The sequence below is a fragment of the Arachis hypogaea genome, chromosome 5 (genome assembly GCF_003086295.3).
Source record: "Arachis hypogaea cultivar Tifrunner chromosome 5, arahy.Tifrunner.gnm2.J5K5, whole genome shotgun sequence".
NCBI lineage: Eukaryota > Viridiplantae > Streptophyta > Magnoliopsida > Fabales > Fabaceae > Arachis > Arachis hypogaea.
Window position 1 is genome coordinate 84868675 of NC_092040.1, and position 8283 is coordinate 84876957.

General features: G+C 37.0%; 1 non-coding gene across 1 annotated transcript; it reads left to right on the forward strand.

Annotated features, from left to right (window-relative positions):
* The first annotated feature begins 5242 nt into the window (after positions 1–5242).
* Positions 5243–5346, forward strand: LOC112804333 (small nucleolar RNA R71). The gene has a single exon (XR_003202943.1). It is a non-coding gene; the product is annotated as a small nucleolar RNA R71 (small nucleolar RNA).
* Positions 5347–8283: the final 2937 nt, after the last annotated feature.

The window sequence follows — 8283 nt, forward strand, 5'->3', positions numbered from 1 at the left end:
AACTCTATTGAGAGCGCACCATTTAGAGTTCTGTAGCTCCATAAAATCTAATTCGAGTGCAGGGAGGTCAGAATCCAACAGCATCAGCAGTCCTTTGTCAGCCTTCTTATCAGAGTTTTGCTCAGGTCCCTCAATTTCAGCCAGAAAATACCTGAAATCTCAGAAAAACACACAAACTCATAGTAAAGTCCATAAATGTGAATTTAGCATAAAAACTAATGAAAACATCCCTAAAAGTAGCTTGATCCTACTAAAAACTACCTAAAAACAATACCAAAAAGTGTATAAATTATCCGCTCATCACAACACCAAACTTAAATTGTTGCTTGTCCCCAAGCAACTGAAAATCAATTAGGATAAAAAGAAGAGAATATACTATAAAGCTCAGAATATCAATGAATATTAATTCTAATTAGATGAGCGGGACTTGTAGCTTTTTGCTTCTGAACAGTTTTGACATCTCACTTTACCCTTTGAAGTTTAGAATGATTGGCATCTATAGGAACTTAGAATTTTAGATAGTGTTATTGATTCTCCTAGTTAAGTTTTTTGATTCTTGAACACAGCTACTTTCATGAGTCTTGGCCGTGGCCCTAAGCACTTTGTTTTCCAGTATTACCACCGGATACATAAATGCCACAGACACATGACTAGGTGAACCTTTTCAGATTGTGACTCAGCTTTGCTAAAGTCCCCAGTTAGAGGTGTCCAGAGCTCTTAAGCACACTCTTTTTGCTTTGGATCACGACTTTAACCACTTAGTCTCAAGCTTTTCACTTGGACCTACATTCCACAAGCACATGGTTAGGGACAGCTTGATTTAGCCGCTTAGGCCTGGATTTTATTTCCTTGGGCCCTCCTATCCATTGATGCTCAAAGCCTTGGATCCTTTTTACACTTGCCTTTTGGTTTTAAGGGCTATTGGCTTTTTCTGCTTGCTTTTTCTTTTTCTTTCTATTATTTTTTTCGCCTTTTTTTTTCGTAAGCTTTTGCTATTCACTGCTTTTTCTTGATTCAAGAATCAAGTTCATGATTTTTCAGATTAACAATAGCATTTCACTTTGTTCATCATTCTTTCAAGAGCCAAGAATTTTAACATTCATAAACAACAAGATAAAAAATATGCATTGTTCAAGCATTCATTCAGAAAACAAAAAGTATTGTCACCACATCAATATAATTAAACTAAATTCAAGGATGAATTCGAAATTCATGTACTTCTTGTTCTTTTTGTATTAAAAACATGTTTCATTTAAGAAAGGTGAAGGATTCATGGAATTATTCATAGCTTTAAGACATAGTTACTACATACTAATGATCATGTAATAAAGACACAAACATAGATAACATAAAGCTTAAAAATTGAAAAACAGAGAAATAAGAACAAGGAATGAGTCCACCTTAGTGATGGTGGTGCTTTCTTCTTGAAGAACCAATGATGTCCTTGAGCTCTTCTATGTCTCTTCCTTGCCTTTGTTGCTCCTCCCTCATTGCTCTTTTATCTTCTCTAATTTCATGGAGAATGATGGAGTGTTCTTGATGTTCCACCCTTAATTGATCCATATTGTAACTCAAGTCTTCTAGAGAAGTGTTGAGTTGTTCCCAATAGTTGTTGGGAGGAAAGTGCATCCCTTGAGGCATCTCTGGGATTTCTTGGTGATGAGCTTCCTCATGCGTTTCTTGGGATCCATGAGTGGGTTCTCTTGTTTACTCCATCCTCTTCTTAGTGATGGGCTTATCCTCCTCAATGGGAATGTCTCCTTCTATGATAACTCCAGCTGAGTAACATAGAAGGCAAATAAGATGAGGAAAAGCTAGCCTTGCTATGGTGGAGGACTTTTCAGCTATTTTGTAGAATTCAAGGGAGATGACTTCATAAATTTCTACTTCCTCTCCATTCATGATGCTATGAATCATGATGGCCCGATCTACAGTAACTTCGGATCGGTTGCTAGTGGGGATGATGGAGCGTTGGATGAACTCCAACCATCCTCTAGCCACAGGCTTGAGATCCAATCTTCTTAATTGAACCGGCTTGCCTTTGGAGTCTCTTTTCCATTGAGCTCCTTCCACATATATGTCCATAAGGACTTGGTCCAACCTTTGATCAAAGTTGACCCTTCTAGTGTAGGGGCATGTATCTCCTTGCATGATGGGTAAGTTGAACGCCAACCTCACATTTTTCGGACTAAAATCTCAGTATTTCCCCCGAACCATTGTAAGATAATTCTTTGGATTCGGGTTCACACTTTGATCATGGTTCCTAGTGATCCATGCATTGGCATAGAACTCTTGAACCATTAAGATTCCGACTTGTTGAATGGGGTTGGTCAGAAGTTCCTAACCTCTTATTTGGATCTCATGTCGGATCTCCGGATACTCATTTTTCTTGAGCTTAAAAGGGACCTCGGGGATCACCTTCTTCTTGGCCACAACTTCATAGAAGTGGTTTTGATGGGCTTTGGAAATGAATCTCTCCATCTCCCATGGCTCGGAGGAGGAAGCTTTTGTCTTCCCTTTCCCTTTTCTAGAGGTTTCTCCGGCCTTAGGTGCCATCAATGGTTATGGAAAAACAAAAAAAGCTATGCTTTTACGACACCAAACTTAGAATATTACTCGCCCTCGAGCAAGAGAAGAAAGAAGAAGAAAAAGAAGAGGAAAATATGGAGGAAAGGGAGAAGTGTGTGGTTTCGGCCAAGGTGAAGAAGAGAGGGTTGTGGTGTGTGAAAATGAAGAAGGATAGATGGGTTTATATAGTGAAGGGAGAGGGAGTAGATTCGGCTATTTAGGGTGGGTTTGGGTGGGAAAGAGATTTTGAATTTTGAAGGTAGGTGGGGTTTTTGGGGAAGAGTGGATGGATGTGAGTGGTGAAGAGGTGATGGAAAAGAGAGATTGAGCTAATTGGTGAAGGGTTTTGGGGAAGAGTGTTTATTGGGTTGTGTGAAAAAGAGAGAGAGGGTGAGTTGAGGTAGGTTGGGATCCTGTGGGTTCCACAGATCCTGAGATGATCCCGTGGGGTCCACAGATCCTGAGGTATCAAGGATTTACATCCCTGCACCAATGAGGCATGTAAAACACCTTTTTCATGCAATCCTGGCATTCAACGCCAGATTGATGCTTGTTTTTGACATTGAACGCCAGCTTCATGCTTGTTTTGGGCGTTCAGCGCCCAATTGCAGCATGTTTCTGGCGTTCAGTGCTAGCTCTCCTCAGGGTGTTTTTCTGGCGTTTAAACGCCAGAATGTTGCTTATTTCTAGCATTCAATGCCAGATCCATGCTCTGTTCTGGCGTTTAACGCCAGCCAGATGCTCTTTACTGGCGTTCAAACACCAGTAAGCCCTTCCTCCAGGGTGTGCTTTTTCTTTTGCTGTTTTTGATTCTGTTTTTAATTTTAGTATTTATTTTGTGACTCCACATGATCATGAACCTAATAAAACATAAAAGAACAATAAAAGAAAAATAAAATTAGATAAATAAAAATTGGGTTGCCTCCCAATAAGCGCTTCTTTAATGTCAATAGCTTGATAGTGGGCTCTCATGAAGCCACACAGGTGATCAGGTCAATGTTGTAGACTCCCAACACCAAACTTAGAGTTTGGATATGGGGATTCAACACCAAACTTAGAGTTTGGCTATGGCCTCTCAACACCAAACTTAGAATTTGATTGTAGGGGCTTTGTTTGACTCTGTACTGAGAGAAGCTTTCCATGCTTCCTCTCCATTGTTAAAGAAGAACACTCTTAGGTCTTAAACACAAGGTAGTCCCCATTCAACTGAAGGACTAATTCTCCTCTATTAACATCTATCATAGCTCCTGCTGTGGCTAGGAAAGGTCTTCCAAGGATGATGCATTCATCCTCCTCCTTCCTAGTGTCTAAGATTATGAAATCAGCAGGGATGTAAAGGCCTTCAACCTTTACCAACAAGTCCTCTACCAATCCATAAGCTTATCTTACTAACTTGTCTACCATTTGCAATGAGAATATGGCAGGCTGTACCTCAATAATCCCAGCTTCTCCATTACAGAGAGTGGCATAAGATTTATGCCTGACCCTAAGTCACACAAAGCCCTTTCAAAGGTCATAGTGCCTATGGTACATGGTATTAAGAATTTACCAGCATCTTGTTTCTTTTGAGGTAAAGTTTGCTGAACCCCTGTATCTAGTTCACCAATGAGCAAGGGAGGTTCACCTTCCTAAGTCTCATTACCAAACAACTTGGCATTCAGCTTCATGATAGCTCCTATTTGTTGAGCAACTTGCTCTCCAGTTACATCTTCATCCTCTTCAGAGGAAGAATAGTTTTCAGAGCTCATGAATGGCAGAAGAAGGTTTAATGGGATCTCTATGGTCTCTATATGACCTTCAGAGTCCTTTAAGTCCTCAATAAGGAACTCCTTCTTGCTTGAGAGACGTCCCATGAGGTCTTCCTCAATGGGATTCACGTCCTTTCCTTCCTCTCTAGGTTCGGCCTTTTTGATTATACCAATGGCCTTGCACTCTCTTTTTGGATTCTCTTCAGTATTGCTTGGGAGAGTACTAGGAGGAGTTTCAGTGACTTTCTTTCTCAGTTGGCCCACTTGTGCCTCTAAATTCCTGATGGAGGACCTTGTTTCATTTATGAAGCTTAAAGTGGCCTTAGACAGATCAGAGACTATGTTTGCTAAGTTAGAGGTGCTCTGCTCAGAATTCTCTGTCTGTTGCTGAGAAGATGATGGAAAAGGCTTGCTATTGCTAAACCTGTTTCTTCCACCATTATTAAAGCCTTGTTGAGGCTTTTGTTGATCCTTCCATTAGAAATTTGGATGATTTCTCCATGAGGGGTTATAGGTGTTGCCAAAGGCTTCCCCCATGTAATTTACCTCTGCCATTGCAGGATTTTTAGGATCATAAGCGTCTTCTTCAAAAGATACCTCTTTAGTGCTATTGGATGCATTTTGCCATCCATTCAGACTTTGAGAAATCATGTTGACTTTCTGAGTCAATATTTTGTTCTGAGCCAATATGGCATTCAGAGCATCAATTTCAAGAACTCCCTTCCTCTGAGGCGTCCCATTATTCACGGAATTCCTCTCAGAATTGTACATGAATCTGTTATTTGTAACCATTTCAATAAGTTCCTGAGCTTCTGTAGGCGTTTTCTTTAGGTGAATGGATCCACCTGCAAAATGGTCTAGTGACATCTTAGAGAACTCAGACAGACCATAATAGAATATATCTATCATGGTCCATTCTGAAAAACATGTCAGAAGGACACTTTTTGGTCATCTGCTTGTATCTTTCCCAAGCTTCATAGAGGGATTCACCATCTTTTTGCTTGAAGGCCTGAACATCCACTCTAAGCTTGCTCAGCTTTTGAGGAGGAAAGAATTTAACCAAGAAGGCCGTGACCAGCTTATCCCAAGAGTCCAGGCTATCCTTAGGTTGTGAGTCCAACCATGTTCTAGCTCTGTCTCTTACAGCAAAAGGGAAAAGCATGAGCCTGTAGACTTCAGAATCTACTCCATTAGTCTTAACAATCTCACAGATCTGCAAGAACTAAGTTAAAAACTGGTAGGAATCTTCTTATGAAAGTCCATGAAACTTGCAGTTTTGTTGCATTAAAGCAACTAGTTGAGGTTTTAACTCAAAATTGTTTGCTCCAATGGCAGGAATTGAGATGCTTCTTCCATCAAACTTGGAAGTAGGTGTAGTATAATCACCAAGCATCCTCCTTGCATTATTGTTGTTAGGTTCAGCTGCCATATCCTTTTCTTGTTCAAAAATTTCAGTAAGGTTGTCTCTGGATTGTTGTAATTTAGCTTCTCTTAGTTTTCTCTTCAAAGTCCTTTCAGGTTCAGGATCAGCTTTAACAAGAATGCCTTTTTCCTTGTTCCTGCTCATATGAGAAAGAAGAGAACAGAAAAAGAAGAGGAATCCTCTATGTCACAGTATAGAGATTCCTTTATGTTAGTAGAAGAAGAAAGGGAATAAGAGTGATGAAGAATGAATAATTCAAACACAAGGGTGAGGATAGGAGTAGAGATTTGAGGTGAAGAGAAGTGTAAGTAAATGAATAAATAAATAGAATAAGATGAGAGAGAGAAGTTTTCGAAAATAGATTTTGAAAAGGAGTTAATGTTTTTCGAAAATTAAAGGGGAAATAAAATTAAAACAATTAATTAATTAAAAAGAATTTTTGAAAAAGAGGGAGGTATTTTTGAAAATTGGAGTGAGAAAAGTTGTTAGGTGGTTTTGAAAAGGATAAGAAATAAACAAAAAGTCAAATAGTTAGTTGAAAAAGATTTGAAAGTCAATTTGAAAAGATAAGAAGTCAGAAAAGATATTTTGAAATCAAAATTTTGAAAAAAGATAAAATTTAAAAAAAGATATGATATAAAAGATATGATAAAAAGATATGATTAAAAAGATTTAATTTTTAAAATTAAAATTGATTACTTGACTAACAAGAAACTAAAAGATATGATTCTAGAATTCAAAGATTGAACCTTTCTTAACAAGAAAGTAACAAACTTCAAATTTTTGAATCAATCATATTACTTGTTAGCATAATTTTCGAAAATAAAGATAAAATTAAGAAAAATATTTTTGAAAAATATTTTTTTTTAAAAAAAAAGAAATTTTCAAAAATTAGTAAGAAAAAATGAAAAAGATTTGCTTTTTGAAAAAGTTTTGAAAAGATAAGATTTTTAAAATTGAAAATTTGACTTGACTAATAAGAAATAGCTAAATTTTAAAAATTTTTTGACTAAGTCAACTCAAAATTTCGAAATTATGAGAGAAATAAGGAAAAGATATTTTTTTATTTTTGAAATTTTTTATGATGAGAGAGAAAAAAATAAAACGTCATTTTTGTGTTTTTCTCTTTTCTTTTTTGATCAAAACAAAGAATGCATGCAAGAACACTATGAATGTCAAGATGAACACCAAGAACACTTTGAAGATCATGATGAACATCAAGAACATATTTTTGAAAAATTTTGATGCAAAGAAAACATGCAAGACACCAAACTTAGAAATCTTTCATGTTTAGATACTATGAATGCAAAAATGCACATAAAAAAACATCATACAACATAAAACAAGAAAATTTAAAGATCAAATAAGAAGACTTACCAAGAACAACTTGAAGATCATGAAGAACACTATGAATGCATGAATTTTCGAAGAATGCAAGAACAAGATGAATATGAAATTGACACCAAACTTAAAACATGACACAAGACTCAAACAAGAAACACAAAATATTTTTGATTTTTATGATTTTATAATTTTTTTGGATTTTTGTATATTTTTTTCTAAAACATATAGGAAAAATAAAATAAGAAATTCAAAATTTTTAATAAGAATTTCAGGAATCTTTCAATGTTAGTTTAAAGCTCCGGTCCAGAAATTGGACATGGCTTAATAACCAGCCAAGCTTTAGCATACATAGTTCAAGCATGTGAAGAGGAAGCCTCAGTTCAAAAGAATTTAGACATGGCTTTACAGCCAACCAGGCTACAACATGCTTCATGAAACACTAGAATTCATTCTTAAAAATTTAGAATAATTTTTTTCAAAAACAGAAGTAAAATTTTTTTGAAAGATTTTTGAAAATTTTTTTGAAAGTAAAACAAAAAGAAAATTACCTAATCCGAGCAACAAGATGAACCGTCAGTTGTCCAAACTCGAACAATCCCCGACAACGGCGCTAAAAACTTGGTGCACGAAATTGTGATCTCTAATAATGGCATTCAACTTGGTGAGCACGTTTATAACTCAGCACTTTCTTCACAACCTCGCACAACTAACCAGCAAGTGCACAGGGTCGTCCAAGTAATAAACCTTACGTGAGTAAGGGTCGATCCCACGGAGATTGTTGGTATGAAGCAAGCTATGGTCATCTTAAAATTCTCAGTTAGGCGAATAATATATGGTTATGGAGTTTTTGAATAATAATAATAAATAAACAGAAAATAAAGATAGAAATACTTATGTAAATCATTGATGGGAATTTCAGATAGGCGTATGAAGATGCTGTCCTCCTTCTAAATCTCTGCTTTCCTACTACCTTCATCCAATCCTTCTTCTTCCTTTCCATGGCAAGCTGTATGTAGGGCATCACCGTTGTCAATGGCTACATCCCATCCTCTCAGTGAAAATGGTCTAAATGCTCTGTCACAGCACGGCTAATCATATGTCGGTTCTCGATCATGCCAGAAAGGAATCCCTTGATTCTTTTGCGTTTGTCATCACGCCCAACAATCGCGAGTTTGAAGCTCGTCACAGTCATTCAATCCC